We start from the raw sequence: 19,250 nt of genomic DNA, 5'->3' as shown, positions 1-19,250 counted from the left end.
AGTTTCTCCCTCCTTCTCTCACGATTCATTCATTTATTCAACAGATATTTTAATGGGCATCTACCATGTGCCAGGTACTGTTCTAGGCACAGAGGATACAGCAGTGAACAAGACAGATGCAAACGTCTGCACTCACCGAGCTGACATTCTAGTGGGGAAGCGGGGCAATAAATGAGACAAGCAAACGATGTAGAATTTTAGAGGCGGAATTAACTTCCCCTTCTGCACTCCCTGCATCTTCTTACTGCAGTTGTCCTCATTTTCCTCTGCCCTGTGGTTTGGTTACTTTGTACTTTTGTCTCTCACTACAACGTGAGCTCCTGGGAGAAGGGGCCAAGACCTGGTCTGCGCTGCAGCCTCCTCAGCATGCACACAGCAAACACTCAAGAAATGTGTGTGAAATGAGTGAGTACGTGAATGACTGAGTGGATGAATGAGTGGATGAATGGATCAGTGAGTGAACGAACAGATAAGTGGGTGAATGGGTGAGTGAATGATTGAGTGTGCGTGTGAGTGAACAGATGAAGGAGTGAGCGGCTGAGTGGAGGGATGAACGAATGAGTGAATGAACGAGAGGGATGGGCATCTAGCCCTAGAACACTTGCGGGTTTTGGCTTTTCTGAAACAAGTTTTCTACATCTGAAGGTGGGTGGCTTGTGCATGGGATTTCTGAGACCCAGGAGAAAAGTCAGCATTGACTCTCCCACCACAGAACAAATGAGAGCTGCTACAGAAATTCAAGCTATCAGCTTCATGCCCGGGCCACATCTTAGCGTCATTTGACTGGGGACTCTGGCTGTCTTTCAGAGGAAGATGTCTCCCGGGGCCTCGCCTTCCTGACGCAGCACCTCATGCCCAGGACATGCTTTCACGGCACCATTGATTTCTTCTGCAAACATCAGTAGTACTCAGAATGAGAGGTTTTTGTATTTTCATAGAGCCAAAAACCCAAAAAACCCCAAAAAAGACCCCACTTAAACACCAACCCCTCCCCTAACCCATTCTTTATTAAATATGTGCTGGAATTAGCCAGTTATTATGTTGTCAAATCCCTTTTAATTATTTGCGGAAAATTTTCATATCACTTTTAACCAAGTGAATCTTATCTTAAATCTCAATTTTATTTGATGTTTAAGGGATTAAGGGAATGATTTTATGACCTAAAATGTGAATGACTTCTTTTTAAAAGTCCAATTGGTGGTGTAATTGAGTTGCAAACCCTATTTTAGTCCTTTCACAACATAATCTGCTATGGGACTTTATTTTCTCAAGAGACTTGATTTATCTGTTCCTTATCCACATTCAGTCTCTGTAAATATGCTTTTGGCTTTTCAGCAATAATATTGGACCTGAATGCTTTGGCGTGTATCAGCAGGGGTAGGAGATTGAGAGGAAGGTTGCTACACGCATTTAAACACAGGAGGCCAACAAGAAAAAGAATATTTACAAGTATTCATTGCACCTTTTAGATATGTTTCATAGTGTTCCGTGAATTAGCCCAGGGCTAGCTGTTTGGGTTTTTAAGTTCGTTTTTCCTTTAGTTTTGATTGCTATTTTTGTTGCTGCTGCTGTTTTAATCTGGGTGACCTTTGCCATTGGAAAGGCAGTTGCTAACTTGTCAAATTGTGTGCTTTAGGATGTCCTGATGATCAAACTGGGTTCAGACGGCAAAGCAGATCCAATCGACAATGCCCAAGGGGGCTCTAATATGGCTCAAAGTCCTGCTTCAACTCCCCAAAGTCCAAAACCACGGGTGACGTGTCACTGCTCAGCGGCCTGGCTGGGAGGATCTGTGTGCAGTCAGGACCACTCTGATTGATTCTCCGGAACACGAATTGAACTTTCAGGACTGAGTGGTGGAAAACACACTCCCCCAACTACTTTATGGGCCTCTTTCATCAAACCAGAATCATCTCTCAGTTTCCGGCCTGGAAAGCTTGGCATCATTTTTCAGTCTCCAACTTCCTCCCTCTTCCACTGACTCATGACAAAGTGCCATGATTTCAACTTTCTTTTCTAAATGTCTCCTGGACACATCACTTCCTTTCTGTTTCCATTGCCACGTCCTTCATCCGGGCCCCTGTGATCTCAGCCTTGAACCACTCCAGTAACACCCCCATTCTTCCCTCAGCTCCATGCTCCCGTGCTGAGATGTGATTTGACTCACAGGTTTTCTTCCTAAGATGCTCATTCAGAATCTCTCTCTTCTGCTCTCTGACATGGTGGGGAACCCCTTTGCTCCCCAGGTCAAGTCCAGGCTTTTCCAAATGATTTTCAAGATCCTTACCAATCTGGCTATACCTAACTTTTAGTCTTCTAATCTCTAAGGAGCACAGCCTGGATCAATAGCTGTTGAGAGACATCTGCCTGCTGTGGTTTTGGTATAAGGATGGACCAACAGACTGATGGAATAGAAGAGTGAGCCCAGAGATAGATCCATGCATATATAAAGTCTGATTTATGACATGGGAGACATTGCACAGGAGTGGGAAGGGAATAGTCTTCTCAATCAATTGCAGGAACAGTAGGGTACCCATAAGGATAGAAAATGAAAGAGGACTCCTACTTCACATGACACACAAAAATCAAGTCTAGGTAGATTAAGGACTTAAATGTGAAAGGTCAAAATATAAAGCTTTCAGAAGATCATAAAGAAGACTATCTACATGACCTAAGGGTAGAGAAAAATTTCTTAAACATGGCATGAGAGACACTGGGCATCAGGAAAAGATGGACAAGCTGGTCTACATTAAAATGAAGAATTCATATTTTTCAGAAGATAGTATGAAGAGAGTGAAAAAGCAAGCCACAGATTAGGAAAAGGTATCTGGAACACATAAAACAGACAAAGGGCTTATATCCAGAATATATTTTTTAAAGGCCTACAAGTTATTAGGAAAAAGACAGATGACCTAATAGAAAAATTGGCAAAAGAACTGACAGGTAATTTACAACCAGGAAATACAAATGGTTAATAAATGTGTGAAATGGTGCTTGATTTCCTAGAAATGAGGGAAATGCAGATGAAAATCACAATGAGATCCACTACTTATCCACCAGAATGGCAAAAATTAACAAGCGTTGGTGAGGATGTGGACCCCTGGAACTCTCTAGGGGGAGTGTAAAATGGACGAGCACTTTGGAAAAGTTTGTATTATCTAATAAAGTTGAAGATAGCCACACCTAATGACCCAGCAATTCCACTTCTAGTTATATACACTAGGGAAATGAATACACATGTGCATCAGGAAACATGGACAATGATGCTCACAATATCCAAACCCTGGAACCACCCAGCTGTCCATTGCCGTAGAATGGGTAAAGAGAATATGGTCATTCATACAAAAAGTATACTATGAAAATGAATATGGAGGAATTGCAAAAGCACAATATTAAGTGAAAGAGGTCACGTAAAAAAGAATATGCATGAAGCATAGAAGTTTACACACCCATACACACAAATGCATAGTGAAATCTGAATAGAGTCAGTGGATGTACCAATGCGAATGTTCTGGTTGTGATATTATACTATAGTTATGCAAGACGGTACTATTGGGTGAACCTAGGTGAAGGGTGCATGGGACCTCCCTATACTGTTTTTGCAACTGTGAACCTATAATTATTTCAAAATAAAAAGTTTTAAAATATGAATTAAAAAAGAATACGTATGGTATTATTCTATTTATATAAACCTCAAAATAGGCAAAAATAATCCATGGTGTTGCGGGATGCGCCCTTAGGTGGCAAAGTATAAAGAGCAGCAAGGGAGTGATGACCACAAAAGTCTGGGATGTGAATGAGGTTCGTGTTGTGACGAGAAGGGCACGCGGGGGGCTTCTGGGGAGCTGGCAATGTTTTATGTCTTGATCTGGGTGATGGCTACACAAGTGTTGACAACTTGTTAAGCTGTACATTTATGTCTTAAGCGCTTTCCTTTGTATGCTATATTACACAACAAAAAAGGCTTAATTAAAGCCATCTATGTGAAGGCTCCTTACGGATCGTTTTAAACAGTTAAAGTTGTCCCCATTAAGGGAGAGGATAGTCTCTTCAATAAATGGTGTTAGGAAAACTGGATATCCAAATGAAAAGGAATGAAACTGGATCCCTATCTTACATCATACACAAAAATCATCTCAAAATGGATTAAAGACTTGAACATAAGACCTGAAACCATAAAACATCTAGAAGATAACATAGGGGGTAACCTCCTCGACGTTGGCCTTGGCAATGTTCTTTTGGATTTGACACCAAAAGCAAAAGCAACAAAAGCAAAAATAAACAAGTGGGTCTACATTAAACTAAAAAGCTTCTACATAGCAAAGAAAACCATCAACAAAATGCAAAGGCAACCTATGAAATGGGAGAAAATATTTGCAAACCACATATCCAATAAGGCGTTACTATCCAAAATATGCAAGGAACTCACACAACTCAATAGTAAAAAAACCAAATAACTTAAAAAATGGGCAAAGGACCTGAATAGACATTTTTCCAAAGAAGACGTACAAATGGCCAACAAGTATATGAAAAGATGTTCAACATCACTAATCATCAGGGAAATGCAAATAAAAACCACAATGAGATATCACTTCACACCTGTTAAAATGTCTGTTATAAAAAAGACAAGAGATAATGTGTCCTCGAGGATGTGGAGAAAAGGGGACTCTTGCGCACTGTTGGTGGAGATGTAAATTGGTGCAGCCACTCTGGAAAACAGTATGGAGGTTCCTCAAAAAGTTAAAAATAGACCTACCATTTGATTTGGCAGTCCCAGTTTTGGGTATATATCCAAAAAAAAATGAAATCAGGATCTTGAAGAGATATCTGTGCTTCTATGTTCATTGCAGCCTGATTCACAGTACCCAAGGTATGGAAACAATCTAAGTGTCCGCTGACAGATGGATGGATAAAGAGGATGTGCGATGGATCCATCTATCATCTTTCTTTCTCCCTATCTATCTATCTAATCTGTCTATCTATCTACCTACCTAATGGCATATGATTCAGCCTTAAAAAAGAAGGAAATGGATGAACCTAGAGGGCGTTAGGCTAAGTAAAATAAACCAGACAAAGACAAATACCGCATAGTATAACTTATATGCGGAATCTAAAAAAGAAAAAAAAAGTAATCTCGGTGGTTGCCAGGGGCTGGGAGGAGGGGTGGGGAAAATAGGGAGAGGTTGGTCAAAGGGTACAAACTTTTAGTTATAAGATGAATGAAGTCTGAGGATCTAATGTATAACATGAAGACTATAGTTGATAACACTATATTATATAATTGAAATTTGCTAGGGGAGTAGAAATTAAGTGTTTTTATAAAAAAAAAGGTAATGGATGTGTTAATTAACTAAATTGTGGGAATCCTTTCACAAGGCATATGTACATCAAATCCTCATATTGTACACTTTAAATATATTACAATTTTATTGGTCAATTATACTTCAATAAAACTGGGGGAAAAAAGTATCCCCATTAGACCGAGAGTTCTGTGAGCAGTGGGGCCAAACGGAGCTCCAGGCCCTAGTATGGGGCATATCTTAGAGCAGACACTCCAGGAAGGTTTAGTTGATGGAATTAGAAGGACTCTCTGAAGAAGTGCTGCCCTTGATCTGCTTTAGAGGAGCTGTCTGGAAAGAGGGCAAAGCAGGCAGGGCATGAAAACTAGGACTGCTGGTTCCAGAGCCACTGTGTCATCCACTTCCAAGTGCTGCGCTTCAGGGGCTGCCATTTGCAGCTTGGGTGGCATACATAGCCCCCAAGCCTTGGACGGTACCTCTGGGGACCCTGCTGGGAATACAGCTTGGCCCCGGCTGGCCACAGGAAAATTGCTGTCCGCAACCCGTGGTCACCTACCTCTTTGGGCCCCATGTGGGAGTGTTGTTTGTGGGTCTTTGTTTTTGTTATCAGCACTGTTTACTTTTTGCCAGTCAATTTACTTTCCTTTTAGAATGTTATCTTCTAGCTTACTTTACTATTTAAAATTATTTTTTCTACCTTTTTATTTTTAAATTGTTTTGATGAAGGCTGGGCAATGTTAGCACGAGGGATAGAACTCTGAGAAGAACTCCTGGTCTAGACCAGAGAGGCAGGAAGGCCTTGGTGGAACCCTCATTTTGACCTCAGGGCACCCCTTGACCACCAAATCATTCTACTGGGCTACAATTTGAGCTGCCAGTCTTGGACAATTCTCCTCTGGCAGCTCAAGGAAATTGCTAGATGATGCTGACACCTAATGACTGGAGCCACCCAACAAAGGCTTCACTAGGGGACACATCAATGACAACTGACCACAGTAATGTGGAGAAGACAGTGAGTGGGAAGCCAGCCCCAAAGGGGCTTCTTAGGGTTGTTCCTCACCGGAGACCCCTGGGAGGGTAATCCCTGATATGATTATAGAAATCCCTTGGACAGAAACCAGGCCCCAGGAGCACCCTTAGCTGTGTAGTCAGGACCCACTCAGGCAAGGATCCCTCAGGAATCCCCACTCCTTCTGAGGCCATGCAGGATGCTGCCTGAGACTAGCATTCTTCAGGTAGAGGCGGCAGCCACCTTGGGAATTGCTGTAAGCCCAGAGCCTCTAAGAGGTAGGTCCTGTCTGAACACACACACACACACACACACACATCCCTGCATAAGTGTTCCATATAGCAGGAGCTGGCTGATGAAGGGGCAGCCTCCTGTAGTCCCTAAAGGGTCCTTGACTTCCTGCAAGGCCTTCATGACACTCACATTCTCAGCAGCCAAATTCCTCACTCCACATCGCTGTCTAATTGCAGCCTGGAAGGCTGACTTCCCTGCCCAGCCTCCCCCATGACCACACAGCATGAAAAAATGTAGAGTGGGGACTTGAACTCAGATCCCTACCTTCTGTGTAAGTGAGTGCTGCTGGCCGGGCACCCACCGATGTTCTATTCTGGAACAGATGTTTCTCCCATCTGAAGTGAGGTGCCACTTAAAAGGGATGACCTTCACAGCCAATGGCAATGTGGAACGAGATGCAAAGGGCACAAGAGATGGGCTGCGTTGATAAGTATTTGTCTGTTATGGAAAGAAAGGCATCATCATTTCTGTGAGCTCCAAGGAAACACTCTCCGCCCCTCTGCTGACCATCTCTCGTGAGGCTCTACTACCTCACAAGATTAATTTGCACACCAAGCTGCAAGGCACTCATCTTGCTATGACAACCTCTATCTGCCATATCGCAATATACGGAATGCTCAAATTTGGCCAAATCATGTACACCACTCCACACAGTTTGCATTATTCTGGCAGAGTTTTCTCTTTTTAAATGCAAGTTTCAGAAGGTTATAAGAACAGCCAGGCCTGCAGTTGGGACATAAAGACCTAGCTGGAACTTCTACGTTCTCTAAACTGGTAAAGGATGAACAGTGTTGGGAGCAGGGTGTCCCTCCTGAGAGCCTGCGATGAATCTTGATCCCAACTGAGAGAAGGACACTGGGAGGAAATCTGGACCACCTTCCTTTTGAGTGAGGGTCAGGGAAACATTTTACCTGCTAGGGGTTGAGATCAGGAAAGGGGTATAACTGGGTAGATTAACTCACAAACTGCAAGGTAATTGCTGAGGGGCTCAGCTTGAGGACTTGCAAACAGTCCACAGAGCTCCCTAACCACGCAGGGGCAGAGCATGGCAGCATTCTGCAGGCCTGGATTGCCAGGTGGTGAAAGACGGTGGAGGAGTTAGGTGGCTCGAACTTAATCCCAGGAGCAAGCACTCCGTCGAAAGCAGCGTGATTTACGGTTCTCTTGAGAGACCTGCGACCTCTGGGCCCAGTGCATCTTGCTTCTCAGAGCTCAGACAACAAAATGTGCCCGAGATATAGAGTGGAGGCTGTTACCCCTTTGCCCGCTAGAACCCCACTCTGCTGTGTCAATTTGGGCAGTGTCAAGGCCAGACCATTTGGCCTGGTAGCAGTGTGGTTTCTGTAAAGGTCTTCCTGGGCAGCAGATGATAACAAAAGGGAATGGATTCTGGAGAGGAAGAATGTGGCAGACTCTACAAGGTGATAAGTGGAGAGACGTGCTTGTGAGCACTAATAAGAACTCCTTTGGGGATTCCCAGAGACACTCGAGGGCTGTATTAGTCAATTTGGGCTGCTGTAACAAAATATCACTGACTGGGTGGCTGAAACGATAAGCATTTCTCACAGTTCTAGAGCCGGCAAGTCCAAGATGAAACTGTCGGCAGATTCAATTCCTGGGGAGAGCCTCTTCCTGGCTTGCAGACAGCTGCCTTCTTGCTGTGTCCTCACATGGTGGAGAGACAGAGAGAGAGAGCTCTGGTCCCCTCCTTTTCTTATAAGGGCACCAAGCCCATCATGAAGGTTCAGCTCTCACGACCTCATCTAACCTAATCACCTCCCAAAGGCCCCACCTCCGAACACCATCACTTTGGGGGCTAGAACTTCCACATGTGGTTCTGAGGGGGACACAGACATTGAGTCCATAACAGGCGGTGAGGCGGGCACCTAAGTCCTCTGGCTTGTTAATGTTCTTGGGATCCTGTATCCGCAGGCAGGCGAGGCTCTGAATCTGCAGGTTACAGGGTGACGGGAAGTCTGTAAGGAGGACATGTTGAGGTGCAAAGCCACCATGCCGCCCCCACTCAGGCCCTGTAAAGAAGAACACTCAGTCAATCTCAGGATGTTGGGGTTTTCTAGATTTCCAGTCCCTGCTGCTTCTTCACTTAGGCACTATATTTATTCAGAGCGCTAAAAATGGCTAAAAACGGCGGCTTTGTTCTGTGCCAGTTGAATGAAACTGGAGTGTCAATGCCTGGAATTCCCTTCCCTGTATGGTTCAGGGTTAGTGGGAGCCACGTAAGAATTGGATGGTTTTTGGAAGACAGAAGTGAAGTAGAAGCCAGTGCTGTGGGTGCACCCAGTGCCCCTGACCTGCTGTCTCCTCTTGCTGACATGGGGCAGCCCCTGGCCCTGCAGCTGCCCCTACTCCTGCCAAATCTTCTCCTCCAGCCTGTCAAGTATGCGCACAGTTCTTGGTGAGGGGCGCCAGCTTCCCTTGCAGGTCACCCATGGTATCGAGGTGGGAGGCAGTCAGAGATCGATGGGGTGCCAGTTTGTTCTTGCTCTTGTCCACGTCTCATTTCCCCACTGACTATTGGTCTGGGTGACTTCAGGCTCAATACCTGATCAGAGACCCCACTACCAGCCCCAACAGGGCAGTGGGTCCCATCCCTACGATAACCCTCTCATTCTATGTCACCTTGACCACGCTGCTTCTCGAAAGGAACCCTGACTGGTGCGGAGACATCCCAAAAGAAAGAGGTTAGAAGCCAGGAGAGTGGATGGTGGGCAGACAGAAACATATCAAAAGACAGCATCCCCCAAGGAGCAAAATCACTTTGCATTTAAGGCTGATGTCTTGAGAGATGTACACATTGTAAAATGATCACCAATGCCGGATTGTATACTTGAATGCCCTCTGAAAAGCCCAACCCGCAGGAAAGACAGCTTTTCTCTTTGCTTCTTCAAGATGTGCTGAAGATTGTTAGGGGATCTTGCACTTCCCTGTAGTGTCAAGTCCTGGAGCCCGGGGTGGGGCCGGTGTTGTAACCGCAGCCCAGCAGCCAGCTGGAGCAGGTGGGCTTAAGTCAGGAGACCACGCGTTGAATTCTAATCCTTCTTTGTTCTTCTTCATTACAAGACCTTAAACATATCCTGTCCCTAATTTAGGCCTCAATTTCTCCATCTGCACAATGGCTTGTTTGGATATACTGGTGACTTTCTAATACTTTTATAATAAGAAAGATATCTTGCATCAAGACCTAATGCAAGTACACGTACAAATCAGTATAAACTGCAACAAAAGTTTCATGAACCAATACTCACCATGACTATATAAGATGCTGCTGTAGACTGAATATTTGTGTCCCTCTAAAATGTATATGCTGAAACCTAATCCCCAATGTGATGGTATTAAGAGGTGAGGCCTTTGGGAGGCATCAGGTCGTGAGGGTGGAGCCCTCCTGAACGGGATTAGTGTCCTTATAAAAGAGACCCCAGGGAGCTTTCCTAGCCCTTCCTACCACGCGAGGACGCAGCAGGAAGATGGCTGTCTGTGAACCAGGAAGCGGGCTCTCACCTGACAGTGAATCTGCTGGCGCCGTGATCTTGGATTTCCAGTCTCCAGAACTGTGAGAAAGAAACGTGTGTTGTTTAAGCTCCCAGTCTATGGTATTCTGTTACAGCAGCCCAAATAGACTAAGAAATTGGTACTGAGAAGTGGGGAGGTGCTGTAACAAATACCTAAAACTGTGGACGTGGCTTTGGAACTAGTAATGGCTAGAGGCTAGAAGAGTTTGGGGTGCATGCTAGCAAAAGCCTACACTGCCATGAATGGGCCTTGAAAGGTGATCCTGGGGAGAGCTCAGAGAGGAAAGAGGAGAGCTGTAGGAAAGCCTCAGTCTTCTTAGAGACTACCTAATAATCCTCAGTAGAATATTGGTAGAAACATGGCCATTCTGATGAGGTATCAGATGGAAATGAGGAACATGTTATTAGAAATTGGAGGAAAGGTGATCCTTAATTATAAAGTGGCAAAGAAGTTGGCCGAATTGTGTTCATGTTCTAGTGTTTTGTGGAGAGTGGAACTTGCAAGTGACGAAATTAGATATTTAGCTGAAGTAATTTCTAAGCAAAGCGTTGAAGGTGTGGCTTGGCTCCTCCTGACTGCTTATAATAAAATGTGAGAAGAGAGAAATGACTTAAAGATGAAATTGTTATGCAAAAAGGAGGCAGAACTCAAAGATTTGGAAAATCCTCAGCCTATTCATATTGCAAAACATGAGAACACAAAGGGTGTGGTCAAGGGACAGTTTGATAAGGAGAGTAGTATGGATGTAAACTAGGCCTTATGTATCTCAACAGAGATGGGATTAGAGCAACAGAAACACTGCCAGCTGGGACTAAAGGAAACAGAGAAAATGGGACAAAACGAAGGAAGAATTTGGACTTCTTAGACCTACAGGACTGGACCATGATGCTATTCTGCTGCAAACATGGACTATTCTTCAAAGCAAGGGGAGAAGGCCCCCGGAGGTGATTCAGAGATCATCAGGGCTGCCACTCCCACCACAGGCTCAGAGTGTACGGGCCAGGAAGCTTGATTGCCTCCACCTAGGTTTCAAAGGACAGAGTGGCCAAGTAGAGCCACCAGTTTGGGACTCCAGACCAGGAGAGCCTCAGAGCACCAGCAGAGAGCCACCACGGGGGCAGGGCCCAGGCAGAGAGCTACTGTGGGCCATCCTGCCAAGCTGTGGGGGTGCTGTTGCCAGCCCAGTGGGCCTGAAAGGCAGACCATCAAGCCAAAGATGATTATTCTGGAGCCCTAAAGGTTAATGTTGTTTGCCCTGCTAGGTTTGGGGCTTACTTGGGACCCATTTACTTGACAAGAGATTTTTTTTTTTGAGGAAGATTATCCCTGAGCTAACATCTGCCAATCCTTGTCTTTTTGCTGAGAAAGACTGGCCCTGAGCTAACATCTGTGTCCATCTTCCTCTATTTTATATGTGGGACGCCTGCCACAGCATGGCTTGCCAAGTGGTGCCATGTCTGCACCCAGGATCCGAACTGGCGAACTCTGGGCCACTGAAGTGGAACGTGCGAAGTTAACCACTGCACCACTGGGCTGGCCTCAAAATTTTTACATATTGGGGTATATGGGGTAGCTATTGTGGTTGAAAACGGATTCGGCTTGAACTAAAGAAGCCTGACTTATGGCCTATCAAACATACATTGTACATCTGCTTTAACCATTAAAGTAAAGAATGCACCCTCTTAAGATAAGAATGCAGACTTCCCCTCTTACACCAGTATCGATAGCACCCTATCAGTAATGTCCATATTAGTCCCTTTCCAGACATCAGGGTCATGTTGACCTGCTAACTTGCAATTGAATATCTCTTTGGAACTTTGATGACTATGTATCCTGGGCATGTTTAATGCATGTTCTTTGTTCTAAAAAGGTATAAAACTGAACTGAAAACCATGCTTCTCCCAAACACTTTCTTCCTTTGTGGAAACTGCCTCCCCGGGTTATAATCCTCACTCTGGCTCAAGTAAAACTTACCTTACCCCTCTTATCTATAGAATGGTTATTGGTTATTTTGCATCGACATATCCCTTTTTGCTTTCCTATTTCTCTTTTCTGGAATGAGACTGTCTACCCCATGTCAATCCCACCTTGGCATTTTGGAAGCACAGAACTTACTTGGTTTCATGGGTTTGAAGCTGGAGAGGAACACTGCCTCAGGATGACTCGTGCTTTGAGTCTCACTCATAGGGGATTTAGATGAGACTTTGGAACTAGACTTTAGAGTTGGTGCTGGAATGAGTTAAGACTTTTGGGGCTATTGGATGGAACGAATGTATTTTGCATGTAAGAAAGACATGAATTTTGGGAGGCTAGGGGCAGAATGCTATAGAGTGAACATTTGTGCCCCCTCCCCAAATTCATATGTTGAAATTCTAACCCCCAACGTGATGGTATTAGGAGGTGTGGCCTTTGGGAGGTGATTAGGTCATGAGGGTGAGGTCCCCACGAGTGGGAGTAGTGCTCTTACAAAAGAGATCCCACAGAGCTCCCTGGACCTTTCCACCATGGAGGACACAGCTAGAACGTGGCAATCTATGAATCTTACCAGACACCAAATCTGTTGGTGTCTTGATCTTGGACGTCCTAGCTTTAAGAACTGTGAGACATAAATGCTTGCTGTTTGAGCCACCCAATCTACAGTATTTTTGTTATAACAGCCAAAATGGACTAAGACAATGCACTTAGATATTTTCTACTATCTCCTTTTTATTCTGTTTCATGTTTCCAAATATATGATGGTGGAGACTTGTTAACTTGATTTTAGGACAACCACGTGTGTGTCATGAGTTGCAGTTTGAACACTTTAGATGCTTCCAGTGTATCCAGGTAGCCCCTAAGCTCCAGGACACCATGGGGGTTTTAGAGGCCCATGCTGGCAGCCTACCTCTAAAGTGGCTTCCTCTGAATGGGGACCCCTGGAGGGGTTGTGCTTCCCCCTTGATGGGAAGGCAAAGACATTCGCTCTCTCTCCACCTAGGAGGGAGGAGCTCAAGACCCTAAAGCAGAACCCTCCTGGCTGGTCCTAACTGCCACAGCACCTAGCACTGCAGAGCCCAGGAAGCCAGGGCTCCCCAGGGAGGTCAGTGACAGTGCTCACTTTTGGTCATTGCTTACGATTGCTATGACAGGGCAGGTGCTGGCAGCAAGGGGCAATGAGCTGGGATGACGACCCCTGGGGATAGAGCATCACTTTGACCCAGAAAAATGCTAGACACTGGGCTCTGGGGTTCAAGGTCCCTCCTAGCTGAGAACCTGACTTGGGCCTTCCTAGTTGGAGAGGCAGGAGGGCAATTACAGAGGTTTCAAGTGGTCGAATAAGCCAGCAAGGCCTGATCTCAGCCAATATGGCATGGGAGATGTGATGGTCAGTTGTATGTGTCACCTTGGCCAGACTTTAGTACCCAGTTATTCAATCAAACACTAATCTGAGTATTGCTGTAAAGGTATTTGCAATTGTGGTAAATATCTGCAATCAGTTGACTTTAAGTAAAGAAGACTACTAATGCTCAGAAATGTGGGCGGGCCTCATCCAATTGTTGAAGGCCTTCAGAGCAAATGCTGAAGTTTCCTAGAGAAGAAGAAATTCTGCCTCCACACCGCAGCACCAACCCGTCTGAGTCTCCAGCCTGCCAGCCTGCCCTATAGATTTCGGACTTGCAAGGCCCCACAATTGTGTGAACCAGTTCCTTAAAATCAATCAGTCTACCTATCATCTATCTATCTTTTTTATCACCTATCTATCTATCCATCTATCTATCTATGTTTCTTTCTTTCTTTCATCTATTTTTCTGACTATTCATCTGTCCATCCATCCATCCATCCATCCATCCATCCGTCCACCCATCTATCTATCCATCTCTGTCTATTTAATCTCCTATTAGTTCTGCTTCTCTGGAGAACCCTGACTGAGCCAGGGCACTCCTAGAGCACTGATTAGAACCCCTCGACCACAGCTTCACAGCTTTTGTCAACCACGGTTCTGACCAGAATTATAATGTGGTTAATATTTACCTGCGCTGTTCAGACCTGCGGCTCACTTCCCGGTGGCCAGGGGGTAGCTGTGGAAGATGTCAAGTGAGGCTTGGAGGCAGTTTGAGGGGGCTTCCCTTTCAGGAGCAGGAGCTCCTTCACCTGAGGTCTCCCTGGCAGGAAAGCACCCTGAAATGGCAATAAGGGACAGCAAAAAGTTCAGGACTGGGTGACATCAGACAAGTCCCTTCTTCTTTCCAAACCTTGGCCTGTTTGTGTGGATGGAGAAATAGTCACCATTCTGGCTACCTTTGGGACTTGGTGGTAGCAATCAGAATCAGAAATGAGATGACAAGTGGGAAAGCACTTTGGAAGAGGGTGGAGCATCTATCCACATGAGACACTCTTACTGATGGGGGCCCAGGGCGGCATAATGACTTCCACGGACCCTGGGCACTTTTGCCTTTGTGGGCCCTTCCTCAACGAAAAAATAAACAACAATTATATTTTATGATTGTGTTGGTATAAAGATGAATACATTAATTCACATTAATGTGTATTAATTTACATTAATAGTGTACTATGTTAAAATATTTTCTTTGATCTAAAATCAAAATAAAATAAATTAAGATGTTTTATGAGCCCCTAAAAGTCTCATGGCCCTAGTGCCTCCTGTGCCTAAGGAAGTGGTCCCTAAGGGAGTCTGGCGCTCACTTGCCCACAGCCCTGAGACCTGTGCCAGCCCTAGGAGGAGGTTGGAGAATGTCCGGGCCACAGAGGAGAAAACTTCTCCGCTGGAATAGCTGAGTCAGCACAAAGAATAGGGTGGATTGCTTGCTTTTCATCTTTGCCATTAAAAATAAGTCTATTGATGGGACCGACCCACTGGCGCAGCAGTTAAGTTCACATGTTCTGCTTTGGCGGCCCAGGGTTCACCGGTTCAGATCCTGGGTGCGGACATGGCACTGCTTGTCAAGCCATGCTGTGGCAGGCATCCCACATATAAAGTAGAGGAAGATGGGCACGGATGTCAGCTCAGGGCCAGTCTTCCTTAGCAAAAAGAGGAGAATTGGTGGCAGATGCTAGCTCAGGGCTGATCTTCCTCAAAAAGAAAAAAAGGTCTATTGAAAAAAGATACAGTCTTGTAATTTAGATGACCAATGATGTGGGAAAGAACAATGTCCATGAGAAAAAGCAGCCCTGCTTTTGTGTTATCTACAATGATTGTGATCATAGCTAAGCTTATTAAGCACTTTTATAAGCTACACATCGGGCTAAGCCTCACTCCTTTCATCTTCACATGAAACCCATTTAGAGACCAAAATGTTGAGGCTCCAGGCTGGTGGGGGGATGGGGGAGTCAGAGGGAATGAAGAGCAGAAAGCAGAAGGGATCAGAGGGGGAAAGGGTTCTCCTGTGTTCTCAAGATTTGCCCTTCCAGAACCACCTCTATGATAGCTTCATCAACTTGGAACAACAGTACAGAACCTGATCCAAAAGTTAACACCTTCATTAACGCTTTTGCGCACTTGCCACCTTCCCAAAGGGAGAGAGCCAAGGTAGGGCTTGGTGCTCTGAGAGAAAACCGCTTCTGGCTCCAGGTAGAGAGGCCCCAAGGGCTAGTGGCTCTCTGGTGGGCCTGATGCTGCAGAGGGACCAGAGGAAAGCCAAGACCCTTAGGCTGTGTGGCCGGGAGTGGGTCATTTCAGCCCCTGAGGTTGCCCTTTCCTTGTGTGCCACCCTTCACAGGAAGGGGACCTCGTATTGGCTACACACCTACTGTGTGCCAGGGCCTCCCACACACTGTCTCATGGAAGCCCAGCAGTGGGGTGAAGCCATGCCCAGGCCCACCATGCAGACGAGGCAGCAGGCTCCGAGAGCCCAGAAGCACAAGGGGGAGAGAGAGGCACAGACACGGAAGTGCTTTGAACCGGCGGGAAGCCTGCACGTGCTTCAGTCCAGCCTTCCATCTGCTGCTTCGGACCCTTGACTGGCCTTCCCATTGCTCTTTCTCCACTTTTTAAAATTGTGGTTAATGTGTGTGTGTGATGAAAGTTGTCATTTAACATTTTTCAGTGTACAATTCAGTGGCGTTAATTACATTAATGAAGTTATGCAACAATCACCACTTTCTATTTCCAGAACATTTTCATCACTCCCCAAAGAAATCTCATATCATCACCAGCAATCTCCATTCTCTCCTCCCCCAGCCCCTGGTACCCACTCATGTGCTTTCTGTCTCTGTGGATTTGCCTCTTCTTGACATTTCATCTAAACGGAATCATACAATACGTGGTCTTTTGTGACTGGCTTCTTCCACTTAGCACGACGTTGTCACAGTTCGTCCACATTGTAGCACATATCTGTACTTCATTCTTTTTTACGGCTGAATAATATTCCATTATATGGACAGATTGCATTTTATTTATCCATTCACCAGTTGGTAGACATTTGAGTTGTTTCCACTGTTTGGCTATTGTGAATAATGCTGCTGTGAACATTTGTTGTCTGAACACCTGCTTTCAGTTCTCTTAGGCGTGTACCCAGGAGTGGAACTGCTAGGTCATATAGTAACTCTATGTTTAACTTTTTGAAGAACCACCACACCGTTTTTCACAGAGTTTGTATCATTTTACACTCCCACAGACAGTGTGCAAGGGTCTCAATTTCTCCACATCCTCACCAACACTTGTTATTTTTTTTTCCTTATCTTAGTGGGTGTGAGGCAGTGTCTCATTGTGGACTGGATTTGCACTTGGCCAATGGCTAGTGATGTTGAGCATCTTTGCACGTTTGTTGGCCCTTCCCATTGTTCTTAAGATGAAATAGGACATCCGTACCAGGGCCTCAAGGGCCTGCCCCCTCCTGTCTGGTGGATTCCCTGTGCCCCACTGCATGCCCCTCTGGCCCTCCGCTTGCACTCTGGGCACCAGCCACACGGCTTCCCTCTTCTCACGTGCCTCTGCCTGCAACGGCCCTCTTCCCCTGGCCCCTACCCCGTGGGTTAACTCCTTGCCCTCCTCCATCTATCCGTCCTGCCCACCAGACCAGGCTGACCCTGTCTGCATGCACAGAGCATCATCGTGCGCCGCTCCCCCAGCACCTCATCAAGTGATGGGCTTCCTGCTTCTTGCCGCGTCCTGATGGCGTGTTCACCACCGTGGCTCCGGCTCCTAGCTGACTGCTGGACAAACAGGATGTTTTGGGTCTGAAGCAGCAGGCAGAAGGCTGGACTGAAGGACTGAAGGACGTGTAGGCTTCCTGCCAAGAGATGGGCACTCCTGCCCAAGGGGCACAGACAGTTCAGTCTCAGGACTGTTCCCACCCCGAGCACCCAGTCCTAGGGCAGCAGCACAGATGAGGCATCCCCAAACGTCTCCCACTGACATCTTTGGAGTTGCCCACCGTCAGCTGCGGTCTGTTATGACTCAGGCCCTTGAGGCAGGATGACTATTGTCAGCAAGTGACTCACGGATGACAAGCGACTCCTCAGCCTTGGCAGCTAGCTGAGCCTGATGACATAGGGGAGAGAGCCCCACAGTGGGAGGCAAGAACCAGAGTTGCAGCCCCAGTCTGCAAGGACTCGCTGTGTGAGCTGGGGCCCTGTCCTCCCCAGTCTGTAGAACACATCAGAACCACCTGTGGAGCCTTCTAAAAATGCAGCTGGCTATCCCCTCTCCCCCGGCCTGCCCACTGGAGAGCCTGATTTAGTAGCTCTGGCATAGGGCCCAGGAAATGTGCATTTTAATGAGCAGCCCCAGTGCCGCGGATGCTCAACCTGGCTTGGGGACTCTGCACAAGCTGCTTTCAGGGCCCTGACCACCATCCCAGACTTACATTCTAGGATTCCAGAATGCCTTCTGTTGCAAACTTTGCTGGGCGAGTTCCAAGAAGTTCCTTAAAGAGCCAGTTTCCTTTCTGTTCCCTGAGTACCTCCTGTGGGCCAAGCCCTGGGGGGTACCCAGCAGTGGGGGCATGCTGACTCAAGCCTGATTGGTTGCTGCCCTAGAGCAGATGCTAGCCTTCTAGGATGAAGAGACTGCCACTTGCAATGCTTCTCCTCTAGGCCATACTCTGTGACAGGGTTTCGAATACCAAGGTACAAACCAAGGGGGTTGGGCAGGCAGGGGGAAATGGCAAAACCCCTCCTGATGGGCACATTGAGAAGCTGGGAGTCGGGACAGGCACTGCTGGGCTTTGAGCAACACACTGGAAAGTGTACAAGGGAGGAGGTGACAGCTTATGGACCTAGACTGGGGAGAGCAAGGGCAGGAGGTACAGGGAAGTGCGAGAAGCCTGGTGGGAGTAGTACTGTGGAAGAAAAAGGAAGGTTCTAGAATATGAGGTAAGAGAAGAGGTCATGGCTGTATCCTGGAGGACCTGGGGTTTTGGGGTGATGGGATGGTGAGGGCAGGGGTAGAGGATGGTGCATGAGCAGCTAAGGAGCCTGATATAGATCCTGTCATCTCTGGGGAACCATGACAGACCTGGGATCAGGGGCTACCATGGCAGAGCTTTGGGAGCTTGAGGCTGCAGCACTGGGGAGGGTCTGGGGATGGGGGGGCACCTCTTGCCCCTGAACTCAGAGTCTCTCCTCTTTGGGTTGCCCCTCACTCAGCAGTATGCACCCGCAGGCATTGCCTCCCCATTTGGGATGGTCCTAATGGCGTAAGGCCTGAGCTGGAGCTTCTAGCAAGGCTGCTCTCCCATCTGCTGGGTTTCTGTTGAGAGCAGGAAAGAGGCCCATTCTTTGCTAGGGCTGTGTGCCCAGAGGGGGAGCTAGCACAACTCCAAGGTGGTTAGTGTCAGGGCTCTGGATTCCCAGCCTATCTCTACTCCCTGCACCACCTTGGTTAAGCCGTCCATCCTCTCTAAGGCTCAGTCTGCTCCCTGGGGAAATGAGGATACAGTTACACCTGCCTTAGGATTCCAATGACCTTAAATGTGAGACAGTACAGAAACCCTTGGCAATGGGGCATCTCACACGGGTGACTCTGTAGCACTCTTCTTGTTCTTCACGGCAGAGGACAAACCCCACTAGACCTGCTGACTGGGTGGCCGAAGCTGAACTGCAGAGCTGGTGCCAAGGGGGCACACAGAAGACCAGAGAACACCAAAGAGAACTTTGTTGCTTGGGACAGAAGACAA

At 46.6% G+C, this 19,250-nt stretch overlaps 1 long non-coding RNA gene across 1 annotated transcript in view; it reads right to left on the bottom strand.

Moving 5' to 3' along the window:
- Nucleotides 1-19,250, bottom strand: part of LOC106781395 (uncharacterized) — a 40,563-nt gene that overhangs the window by 17,278 nt on the left and 4,035 nt on the right. The window contains exons 2-4 of the long non-coding RNA XR_011434752.1: nucleotides 17,206-17,383; nucleotides 14,146-14,292; nucleotides 6,868-7,041 (exon numbers count right to left, since the gene is read on the bottom strand). This is a non-coding gene — a long non-coding RNA (uncharacterized lncRNA). The remainder of the gene's footprint in view (nucleotides 1-6,867; nucleotides 7,042-14,145; nucleotides 14,293-17,205; nucleotides 17,384-19,250) is intronic.

Source organism: Equus caballus, chromosome X, assembly GCF_041296265.1.
Source record: "Equus caballus isolate H_3958 breed thoroughbred chromosome X, TB-T2T, whole genome shotgun sequence".
In the NCBI taxonomy this organism is placed as follows: Eukaryota; Metazoa; Chordata; class Mammalia; order Perissodactyla; family Equidae; genus Equus; species Equus caballus.
Note: the sequence above shows the minus strand (reverse complement) of the source record. Positions and strands in the feature narration are given on the sequence as shown.